This window comes from Dendrobates tinctorius, unplaced genomic scaffold (assembly GCF_039654945.1).
Source record: "Dendrobates tinctorius isolate UK_male_01 unplaced genomic scaffold, ASM3965494v1 ptg000069l, whole genome shotgun sequence".
In the NCBI taxonomy this organism is placed as follows: Eukaryota; Metazoa; Chordata; class Amphibia; order Anura; family Dendrobatidae; genus Dendrobates; species Dendrobates tinctorius.
The window spans coordinates 19,111,875-19,124,404 of NW_027361737.1; the positions used below are offsets into that span (position 1 = coordinate 19,111,875).

General features: G+C 45.3%; 1 protein-coding gene across 3 annotated transcripts in view; it reads left to right on the forward strand.

Annotated features, from left to right (window-relative positions):
- The window catches only part of SGPP2 (sphingosine-1-phosphate phosphatase 2), an 87,779-nt gene that overhangs the window by 18,253 nt on the left and 56,996 nt on the right, over positions 1–12,530 (forward strand). The window lies entirely within an intron of this gene.

Here is a 12,530-nt window from a genome sequence, read left to right on the forward strand (position 1 = left end):
GACGGGATAGTACGTCGGATGTCAGGAAGGGGTTAAAGACTCTGACGATAACCCCAAACAGGCCATTTGCACCACCTGCCATGCCCGCATCAGCAGGGGTAGCAAAACAACCAGCCTGACCACCACCAGCATGATCAGGCACGTGACAGCAAAGCACCCGACTTTGTGGGCCGAGCCCCAGGAACAGTGTCTGCGGGTGACACGACTGCTTCTTCCACTGCTGTGCGTGCAAACCAATCCCCTATCCACGGTGCATGCAAAGATGCCTCCTGCCCTGCACCTGTCTTTGCCCACACTCAACTAGCACCATCGTCCTTGTCCCAGCGCAGCCTTCAGTTATCCATACCCCAGTCATTGGAATGCAAAAGGAAATACGCAGCTAATGCCCAACAGGTCACAGTACTAAATTCACACATTTCTCTTCTGCTTGTGCTCGAAATGGTGCCTTTTAGGCTCGTGGAGCCCGAAGCTTTCCGCAACCTGATGGCGGCGGCCGTCCCAAGGTACTCGGTCCCCAGCCACCACCATTTCTACTGCTGTGCCGTCCCAGCATTACACAAGCACGTGTCCCACAGCATTACCCGTGCCCTCAACAATGCTGTTACAGTGAAAGTCCAAGAAAACAGCAAAAAAGCAGAGAGGTTTACCCGTCCAGGCCTCCAGACAAATGCACTATCAGGATGCAGTGGACCCATATAATTAGGATGGCAACACAGGTGCAAGAATACCGATGAGACAACGGCTCACAGCCTACCAATATATGGAGGGGGGGTTGCTTGGTATGTTGATGCACAATAAAAACTTGTATGCAGCGCTGTTCACACTATGGCAATGCACAGCATCCAGGTTAACAGCCTAGTAGTGACACCCTTCCATTAGCTCAGGCGGGCTGCCCAGCGCTATCAAAATGCATGCCATGTGAACAGACACCGCAGTTTACAAGACCAAATGGGCCCAACTGCACCCTGAATAAAAAGTGCAAAAAACACACAAGAAATGTGGAGTATTAGCTAATATTTTGGCCAAAATATGTGAGCCCGTAACCTGCGCCAAAGGTCTCCTTGTTTACGGGTCCCTAACACTAAATCCTAACACTAAAATAGCACAAAAAGAGGACTTAAAAATCCTCCAATAATACAAGAAAACAGCAGAAAAGCAGAGAGGTTTACCCATCCAGGCCTCCAGACAAATGCACTATCAGGATGCAGTGGACCCATATAATTAAGATGGCCACACAGGTGCAAGAATACCGATGAAACAACCGCTCACAGCCTACCAATACATGGAAGGGGGCAGCCTGCCTGAGCTAACAGAAGGGTGTCACTACTAGGCTGTTAACCTGGATGCTGTGCATTGCCATAGTGTGAACAGCGCCGCATACAAGTTTTTATTGTGCATCATATTGGTAGGCTGTGAGCGGTTGTCTCATTGGTATTCTTGCACCTGTGTTGCCATCTTGATTATATGGGTACACTGCATCCTGATAGTGCATTTGTCTGGAGGCCTGGACAGGTAAACCTCTCTGCTTTTTTGCTGTTTTCTTGTATTATTGGAGGATTTTTAAGTCCTCTTTTTGTGCTATTTCAGTACTGGGAAAGTTCACCTAACCGTGGACAAGTGCTTGTGGCAGGGATGGTACATCTCACTGAAGGCACACTGGGTTAACATAGTGGAAGCCGGGAACCAGTCGGACCTTGGAATGGAACAAGTCTTCCCGACTGAGGATTGCGGGCCCTACGTAAATCAGGGTTACCCCCGCAGTCTACAGCTCCTGTACCAGCTCCTCTTCAGCCTCCATCCCTGAAATGAGCACATCAGTCACAAGCTGGAAGCACTGCAGCACTGCCTCAGCAAAGCGGCAACAGGCTGTGCTGAAGCTAATTATGCTTAGGTGACAAACCGCACAATGCTGAAGAGTTGTGTCAGCTCTGAAAGAGCAGTCAGATCTGTGGCTGACACCGTTGAAACTACAGCCAGGCATGGTCGTGTGTGACAATGGCCGGAATCTGGTGGCGGCTCTGAGGCGAGCTCACACACATACCAGCCTGGGCCATGTGCTTAACCTCATTGTTCAACAGTTTCTCAAAAGCTACCAGGAGCTGCCAGATCTGCTTGCCAAAGTATGTCACCTGTGTGCCCATTTTAGAAAGTCAGCCACAGCTTTAGCCACCCTTGCCATACTTCAGCAGTGTTTGCAGCTTCTGGCTCATTGACTGGTGTGTGATGTCCCCACGCATTGGAACTCTACACTGTAGATTTTGGAAAGGATTTGTGAGCAGAAGAGGGCAGTTGTTAACTACCAGCATCAACAAGGCCGTTGTTATTCAGTTCAGACTCCACACATAAGACCTCAGGAGTGGACATGGATGTCAGACATACAGTATGTACCTTCCTCCAAAATTTGAGTACTGCACCAAGATGGTGAGCGGCAATGACGACCTAATTAGCATCACCATCCCGCTTCTCTGCATTCTGAAAAGCTCTCTGCTCACAATGAAGAGGATGTATTTCAGGCAGAGCACGATAAAGTAGAGCAAGGAACCTTACAGGGTGATTACACACAGCCCAACCTCATGTCATCCCAATATGGATTGGTTGACAGTGAGGAACAGGAGCTACTTTCATGCGCTATAGATGGTACTACAAGCACAACTGTTATACCGTCTGTTCAGCGTGGATGGTCTGAGGACAGGGGGGAGGAGGACAGCATGGTCAGTTGTCTTCTTGGTGAGGAGATGGAAGTTTGCATGTTGGCAGTCTGGCACGCATGGCTGACTTTATGTTGCGCTGCCTTTCCCGTGACCCTCGCATTATCAAATTTATCAGTGACACTCATTACTGGTTGGTGACACTTATTGTCCCACGCTACAAGGAGAACTCTCAATCTCTTCTTCCAGAGGCAGACAGGTGTACTAAAATGTTGCAGTACCAGAGGCGTGGGGTACTATCACATGGAGTGGAAAGTTTGGAAAGATGGTGAGGGAGTACCTTGTTGACCTACCAATGTTCTCCGTGATTCCTCTGTGCCTTTTTTAATTATTGGGTATCCAAGCTGGACACGTGGCATGAACTGGCTCTCTACGCCTTGGCGGTCCTGGCCTGCCCTGCCGCTAGCGTTTTGTCAGAGCATGTTTTTCTTGCCGCTGGTGGAATTATAACTGATAAGCGCATCTGCCTGTCAACTGAAAATGCAGACAGGCTGACTCTTATAAAAATTAACAAGGGCTGGATTGGGCCAGACTTCTCTACACCACCGAATGATAACAGCGAAACATGACCTCCAATACAGTGTCTTTTTTGCCAGGTGTATTCCAATGCACCTCTTCACACCCACACATGGGTATATGCTTCCTGATATTGGCTATTAGGTGCTGTCCTCCTCCTTCTCATCCTCATCATCCAACACCATTAGATCACCATGGTGACCGTGGTTCGTGATGCAACAGCCACTAGAAACTTTTGCCAGGGTGTTTATGATGGCCGTGAAAAAAATATTTACACAGTAGGTAGATGTGTACCCCCCAGGGGGAAATGTTTGTCGACTCATACATTTAGTGTATGGGCATGGCAAGTATAGGAGATCCACTCCTTTAAACTCGGAAAACATTTTTAGGAGGTCATCCTCCACGTCTCTTCCGACACCACCACTAGATCACCAGAGTGAGCGTGTTCCGTGATGCAACAGCCACTAGAATTTTTTGCAAGGGTGTTTATGATGGCCGTGAAAAAAATATTTACACAGTAGGTTGATGTGTACCTGCAACACCCGCTAGGGCCGGGGTACACAGTACCGGGCCAGTCAGTTCTTAAAGGGGATGTCATGGCAGCAGTGACCCCCGGTTCGTAGCCCTGGGCATGCAATGAAAAAGATAAGGGGATAATAAAGTTTATGAAAAGAGAGTTTGTGACTCCACCTGAGGTATTCGGCAAATAAGGTGTTAGCCAACGCTGCAGATTCAGTCCACTGGGGTAGATGTTAATGCAGCAGAGTTGGTTCAGCTCTCCACAGGTAGAGCTATTCCCCAGGGCAGATTATGGTGTAGTATGATGGTGGTTGTAGTGCAGGGCAAGTAACGCAGCAATAAATTGGAGGACACAGCAAGGTGCAGGCTTCACAAGTTTTACTCACAGTTCAGATGGTACAAACCCCAGTCGGGGGTGCTGTGTCCTCAGGGATAGTGGTCCAGACAGCTCTCAGGTAGCTTGGGGTGCACGTTGCCAGGGCTCCCTTAGATGTTCCTTTCCTGGCTGTCTCACTATGCTGGCTACCACCTCTCCTGTCCTGCATCTTCACACACAGTGTCCTGAGCCAGCAGACTCGGATCTTGCCGGGCGACGTTGGTCAGACCCCTGTATCCTATGTATCTGCCTTTTCAGCGAATATGTATGGATGTGGCTGCAGCACCTGCAAATATTGCAGCCTCCGGTTTCCTAGCAGAGTCCTTAGTTTCGCCACTAGTTTTGGGGCCGGTGTCCTTACTTCGACCTGGTCCCTCCACCTGGTGATGACAGGTGGATACGGGCCCCACGATGGATTCTCACTATCCGTGCCCCTGAGACCTCTTCTTCCTCTCCACTACTGGAGCCTTTCCTCCTCTCTTGCTTCTCTTTCTGTAGTCTGGGAACAAGCTGCACTCAGCTTCAACTCCCCTTGTAGACTGTCCCTCTAGTCTAATAACTCTCTCCTTACCACATTCTGACTTCTCCCCCTCTAACTTCCTCCACCCACACCCTCTACTTAACTCCTCCCTGGCCAGATGAGGACTAGGGTTGGATGCTGGGTGTGTGAGTCCTGGCAGTGCCCCTTTCTTACCTGAGAGCAGAGTACTATACCTCTGAATGAAGTGCAGTACCCTGTGGCAACTGAGACCGTAGGGGTGCCACATACCCCACAGGGGGAAATGTTTGTCACCTCATACACTACATGTATGGGAATTACAAGTATAGGAGACCCGCTCCTTTAAATTGGAAAAAAAAATTTAGTAGGCCATCCTCCACGTCTCTTTCAAGGGACATTGGAGTGCCTCCAAATTTTTTGCACCCCTTGGGATACCCACTTCCAAATAATAGGAACATTGTTTTCAGGAGGCCCTTCTCTATGTCTCTTCAAGGGGGTTGTGGTGCATGTAAATTTGATGCAGGACAGGCCTTGCATTCACAGCTTAGGCAAACAGTGTGGCAGTACCAAATGAAAAAAAAATGGGAACTTTGGTTTCATGTGGCCATCCAGGACGTCTGTTCCAAGTGTTATTGGGGTGCGTGTACCTTTGTGACAGGGCAGGCCTTGCATTCAATGCATAGGCTAACAATATGGCAGTATCAAAGGGAAAAAAATGGGAACTTTGGCTTCATGTGGTCATCCAGGATGTCTGTTCCAAGTGTTATTGGGGTGCGTGTAACTTTGTGGCAGGGCAGGCCAAGCCAAGCATTAAATGCATAGGCAAACACTATGGGAGACATACGTTTTTCTAATGGGAACATTTTTGTCATGAGGCCCTCAAGTACTCCTGTTGAAAGGGTTATTGGGGTGCGTATTACTTTGGTGTAGGGCAGGTCTTGCATTCAATGCATAGGTAAACACTATGGGAGACCCATTTTCTTATAATGGGAACATTTTTTCATGAGGCCCTCCTGTATGTCTCTTCAAAGGGATATTGGGGTGCGTCCAAATTTGGGGCAGGCCTTGCATTCAATGCATAGGCAATAACAGTATAGGAGACCCACTGTTTAATAATGGGAACAACAAAGCATAACCGGCTGATGGCCCTTTAAGAATATTAATGCCGCCTGATGCCCCTTTAAAAATAGGCTTTGTGACTTTCAGAGTCCCTCCTTCATAAATGAAGCAGGATGTGTCACACACCACATGACCAGCTTAGGTTACTAAATGTTAAAATGATACTTCCTAGTGAATGCATTTGCCTTGGTTGAAAGCAATGGTAAAGTTGAAAAACGCATCAAAAACGCTATATACAAACATAGCCCAAATGGTGGAAGTACTTGTTTTTTTTGTATGTGTATATTTGTATTTTGCCTTACATACAAATCATTACCCTGGAAAGGATGTTTCTTAACATATTTCCCAGAAAAATCCATTTTGGATTTGTTTTTGTATATTTTAGTTTGCGCCTGTAAAAGTGGCATAACACTCTGACAACATTGTTCACAGCAGTGACCTAGGAGTCAGAAATGCTTCCAGAGGTCTTCCCCATGATGTTCCCATGTCATTTGAGCACTGTTCCCATCGATTTCAGATGTTTTTAGACCCTAAAAGGACCCCCGGAAGGGATTGCGGCAAAAATGCTCGGTTTTCCCATAGACTTACATTGGGCTCGTTGCTCGGGTCGAGCACCCGAGCATTCCAATTTGCTTGACCCACGCAACGAGCACCCGAGCATTTTAGTGCTTGCTCATCACTAGTACCTACCATAAGAATCCATCTGATACCTCTGATGTGGTGTGGGTCACCCGGTTGAACGTTACATTTTTCTTGCTCTCTATGGTGCTCTTTCCATACTATATCTGTGGTTATTGCGTACTTTGTTACTGGAGATGGTTCATTTTATGGCCGATATTACTAGTTAGTGATTTCATGATATACTGTAGGAACATGAAGTAAATTATACTAATTTCCTACATTTATCTTGACAATGGATCTTCTGTTTATTATGTCAATTCTAATGTTTTTTAATGTGATCCTAACAAAGACATTGGGGCTGATTTTATTAAGACAGGTATAGAGTACACTCAGTAAACAGCTCACTGGAATACAATCCATTGAGTTCATTGGGAGGCAAAAGCGCATATAGTAAATTCGGCGCATCTTCAAATGGATACCACCTCCTTGTGCCTCACCACAAATGATACTCCAGCAGAAAATGCTGATATTTTTAACAAATTGGTTTGGCAAGTGTTTCCACGCCCCAAATTGCTAATTTTTGTGCAACTCTGAATTGTGCAAATCATTTACGACTTTTCGAAGCTTTTCACCACTTTTCAGGCATAAAATCTTTGATAAATTGGCCCCAATACCTTATTTTACTATAGTGTTGCTACTCCTGATGGTAGAGGTGACGTTATGGTTGGCAACGTTGACACGATCAGTATTTGGTCAGTATTTTACCTCCGTATTTATAAGCCAAAACTAGGAGTGGGACAATAAGAGGAAAAGTATAATAGAAACCCGTCACCACTTCTGTATTTATCACCCACTCCTGGTTTTGGCTTACACATACTGAGGTAAAAATCTCACCAAATACTCAACGTGTGCACGTGGCCTAATAGGAAACATTTTACACTTTTTGGGATTCCATAGAATAGAGGAAATCCTTATTTCCATAAAAAAGAGGTTTTGTGTAATGGTGGGCGGTATTGCATCATGACAACGAGCGGTCTGCCACATTCTAGCATTGCCAGAGTACGACAAATTGATCCAAACACATAAATGAGGATCATGTTTTATGAGGCAGATGGCACAATATCCTTTTCACAATGAGATCTACAAGAATGTCATACACCATTGCATGGTAATGGGCACAGAACAGAGGCTCGATGATTGCCACACTCCTCTTGAAGTCCTGGATGTCTGGTCGTGAATTGATCACATGATTGCCTTCCTGTCTTTGTGAACTCTCTCTCATCTCCTTGGAGTGAATGTCATTTGGGAATTTCATCTTTCTTGACTGAGGCTCCAGGAGTCATTTCTCTTACATTTTCTATCAGTGTCCTGATCGTGCGTGGTAGATAAACATTATATAATTGTTCAGAGTCATGCATTGTGCCTTGGGAATAATAATTCGTAGAGATTTTAGCTTTATCATATCTCTGACTTCGTACTTCCTCCATTGTGCATGTTGCATTCAATTCTCCTGCTGGGTTAATGCTTAATTTTGCCACTGTAGTTAGCAATCTCTTACTTTGGGTACCTTGTAATGCAATGTGCACAAATGCTCCTTGGTCCTGTGGAATGTGGTTGAAAACTGAACGTTCTGGTTTGGCCACACATAGATTTCCTCTTTGTGTTGGCTAGGTGTGTACCTTGTGCAAATGCAGTATTTCCGTTTTCTTTTTGTATAGCCTTGTACAGTTGTAAGGGGAAAACTGGCCGACACAGTGGGTACAGAAAGTATTCAGACCCCTTTAAATTTTTCACTTTGTTTTATTGCAGCCATTTGGTAAATTCAAAAAAGTTCATTTTTTTTCATTATCCCCTTTACCCCAAAGGGTGGTTTGCATATTAATGACCGGGCCAATTTTTACAATTCTGACCACTGTCCCTTTATGAGGTAATAACTCTGGAACGCTTCCATGGATCCCAGTGATTCTGACATTGTTTTCTCATGACATATTATACTGCATGATAGTGGTAAAACTTCTTTAATATAACTTGCTTTTATCCTAAGTCATATTAAAAGACTCGTTAAAGGGTTGAATGTGACTTGTAGGATCGCTACTACCAACAGGTGGCGCTATAGAGTTCAAGTCTGCTTTTTCTCTGAATAGGCAATTTGCATATTATTTTCCCAGAGGAGCATTGCACAGCGAATAAGCCTCCTTACCTTGACAAGCCAGAGCTGGCATGTCACTCTCTACAAGAAGAAACCTTAACCCTTTAGACCTGGGAAAAAAAACCCCAGAAATTTGGCAAAAATTTTGAAAATTTCGCAATTTTCCAACTTTGCATTTTCATGACCATAAATCACAGCGATATATCACACAAAATACTTAATAAATAACATTTCCCACATGTTTACTTTGCATCAGCACAATTTTGGAACCAAATTTTTTTTTTTTGTTAGCAAGTTATAAGGGTTAAAAGTTGACCCAGCGATTTCTCATTTTTACAAGACAATTTCCCTAAAGGTGCTCAAAACCACATTCAAGAAGTTTATTAACCCTTCAGGTGCTTCACAGGAATTTTTAGAATGTTTAAAAAAAAAATGAACATTTAACTTTTTTTCACAAAAAATTTACTTCAGATCAAATTTTTTTTAATTTTATCAAGGGTAAAAGGAGAAATTGAACCAAAAAAGTTGTGTGCAATTTGTCCTGAGTACGCTGATACCCCATATGTGGGGGTAAACCACTGTTTGGGCGCACGGTAAAGTTCGGAAGGGAAGGAGCGCCGTTTGACTTTTTCAGTGCAAAATTGTCTGGAATTAAGATCAGACGCCATGTCGTGTTTGGAGAGCCCCTGATGTGCCTAGACAGTGCAAACCCCCCACAAATGACACCATTTTGGAAACTAGACCCCCCAAGGAACTTATCTAGATGTGTGGTGAGTACTTTGAACCCCCAAGTGCTTCACAGAAGTTAATAACGTAGAGCCGTAAAAATAAAAAATCATATTTTTTCCACAAAAGTGATCTTTTCGCCCCCAATTTTTTATTTTCCCAAGGGTAACAGAAGAAATTAGACTCCAAGAGTTATTGTGCAATTTGTCCTGAGTACGTTGATACCCCATATGTGGGGGTAAACCACTGTTTGGGAACATGGCAGAGATCAGAATGGAAGGAGCACCAGATTTTACTGTTATGGTTTGCAGGTGCCATGACCCACTGGGAAAGCCCATAAGGAGCCAAAACAGCAGAACCCCCAATAAGTGACTCCATTTTATGAACTATATCTCTCAATGAATTCATCTAGGGGTGCAGTGATCGTATTGACACCATGGGTGTGTCACAGAATTTTATACCATTGGGCAGCCATGCGGAGAGACTCGGGATGAATGGAGCACTATTTGCCTATTCAAGTGAATGGGTCTGTATGCATGTCAGTGTGTTTCCACGGACCGTGTCTATGGGCAAAACCACGCTGACATGTCCGTTTTTTAATGTCAGCATGGGCCATAAAACATCCAGCACACGTGCATACGCATAACACACACATCACGGCTCTCATCATTCTCCCCTGCTTGTGTCGATCGCTGGTAGAGCAGGGGAGAATGAAGAGAGCCGTGTTCATCACCCGGCGCCGGGCAACAGCACTTACTGTAACGCTTCTTCCCTGGTGCCCATCATAGTGATACTGATGCGGCACACGCATGCCACACGTGTGCTGCAAGTATTACATACACTGACACTGGCATTATAACAGGTTTTTCTGTTTGGCAGCTGTCACACACTAAAAGACGCTTTTTATTGCAAAAAATAGTTTTTTCATCACCACATTTTGAGAGCTATAATTTTTCCATAGTTTGGCCCACAGAGTCATGTGAGGTCTTGTTTTTTACTGGACGAATTGACATTTTTATTGCTTCCATTTTCGGGCACATGACATTTTTTGATCGATTTTTTATTCCGATTTTTGGGAGACAAAACTTTTTTTTTTTTTAGGGGGGACGTTTATACCATTCCGCGTGTGGTAAAATTGATAAGGCAGTTTTATTCTTCAGATTACTACGATTACAGCAATACCTCATTTATATATTTTTTTATGTTTTTGAGCTTTTATACAATAAAACTATTTTATATAAAAAATATTTTTGCATCGCTTTATTCTGAGAGCTATAACATTTTTTATTTGTCTGGAGATGGAGGCATGTAAGCTCATGCTTTGAGCAGGAGCTTACAGGCCACTATCCCTGGGTGACCCATGGCCATCTTTCAGCGTGGGGACACCATTGGCACAACACAATCAGGATGTGCCGATCGGAGCAGAGAGGGAGCTCCTACACTCTGTGATGCCGATCGATATCGTTGTCACTATTAACAGCGGCATCAAAGGGGTTAAACGTCTGCGATTTTTAGGACATTGTGAAAAAATACAACCTTTTTGGAAAAAAGTCCAATTTGATCATATTATTTAGGGGGCAATAGCACAAAAAGAGGACTTGAAAATCCTCCAAAAATTCAAAAATACAGCAAAAAAGGCTGCAGTGGACCCATAAAGTTAATATGGCGGCTACACAGGTGCAAGAATACCGATGAGACAATCGCTCACATCCTACCAATCCATGGAAGGGGCGGCTGCTTGGTATATAAATGCACAATGAAGACTTGTATGTGGCGCTATTCACACTATGGCAATGCACAGCATCCAGTTTGACAGCCTATTAATTACGCCCTTCTAATACAGCCTTCTAATACAGCCCATTGCTGTATTCATGGGCGAGGTGCTTTTCTCTTTCGATTGGCACGTTACATGAAGGTGGGGGGTACTGGTTGGGTGTGTGAACTTCGTCTAAAGGGGGTTGCTATGCCCTTGCAGGACACATGATGCCAGTGACTTCGGCTGGCCAGAACCAGATGTTGAACAGTTCAATGAGGGAGGCCACCAGTTCAAAATAAAGTCTTTTACTAAACAGCCACCTGTGGGAACGATGCACAATAGATAGCGGGTGCATAACTTTACAAATGTTTCCAGGACAACATGGAGAATTTTCCCATACAGTTTCTTTACTTCTTCCAAATTTACTTGTTTCTGCCTCAACTAGTCCAGTTTCCGTCACCACACCCCAGTGTGGTGCCCCTGAGGCTCAGTCGCCACAGAGGTACTGCACCTTCTCCTAATGTGTAGTGCCCCACCAACTAGGTAAGTTGGGAACTCCTTTCTACACTCCAACACCTGCACCCACACACAGGATAGTTCAGCAATGGACCAGATTGCGGCTCCATGCTTAGAGGATAGCAGAGCACCTTTCGTGGGTCCTTGCTTCGTAACACGAGATGTGCTGGGAGGTGGGTGAAGTTAGATATAAAAGAGTGGGAAAGTTTAGAATTACAGGTCAGTCTGACAGAAGGTCAGTGGAGTAGGAAGTCACTCAGACAGGAGTGAGGATCCCTGGAAGAGGGATGGAGGAAGGAGTGCTGCAGCTGCCTCGGTGACCTGAGTCAGCTGGCACGGGAAAGGAACAGAAGGAGAAAGACGTAGAACTGCAACCTAAGCTTCCATAAGAGAGAGAAGGAACAGCGCGGAACGAAGGAGTAGGAGAACAGAGAGGAGTTGGGGGTTGGAAGAGGAACCCTGCCTATAGGTTCTCAGCGCAAGGCCGGGGCCCGATCCCCGAGGTTGTATGGACACTTATGGTTCTGCAGCAGACACCGGTGGAATAGTTGGCTGTAAATGCACTACTCCCATCCAAGACTTGGGACACAACAGCAACACGGATAGAGAGCCGGGATCCAGGAGGTCCCTGATCAGGATACAGCTTTCTGTTATACAAGTAGAGTTGTTAGGAACATCTGACAGGAGGAACTTCAGAGTAACCACGGTACTGGAGCTCTTCACACTAAAAGGCACAATAGTGGAGTCATTCAGGAAAGGTACATGTTGGCAGAGTGTTGGAGAGGAGAAGCCTAACTTGCCCGGGAGGTTGATTGAGTCTCTGCCCCGGAGGACACGGCATGGAAGCGGGCACCAGTGGTTACCAAGAACTGTGAGTAAAGCATTGAAACTGCAAGCCCTGGTGTCCTCCATTCCTTCTTGCGTCCGCCAGCACCGCTACATTCCCTGCGCCGGACACTACACCATCAAGGTGTCCCCACATCTACACTGCCCTGGGACAACAGCCCTGCCTGTGGAGGGCTATA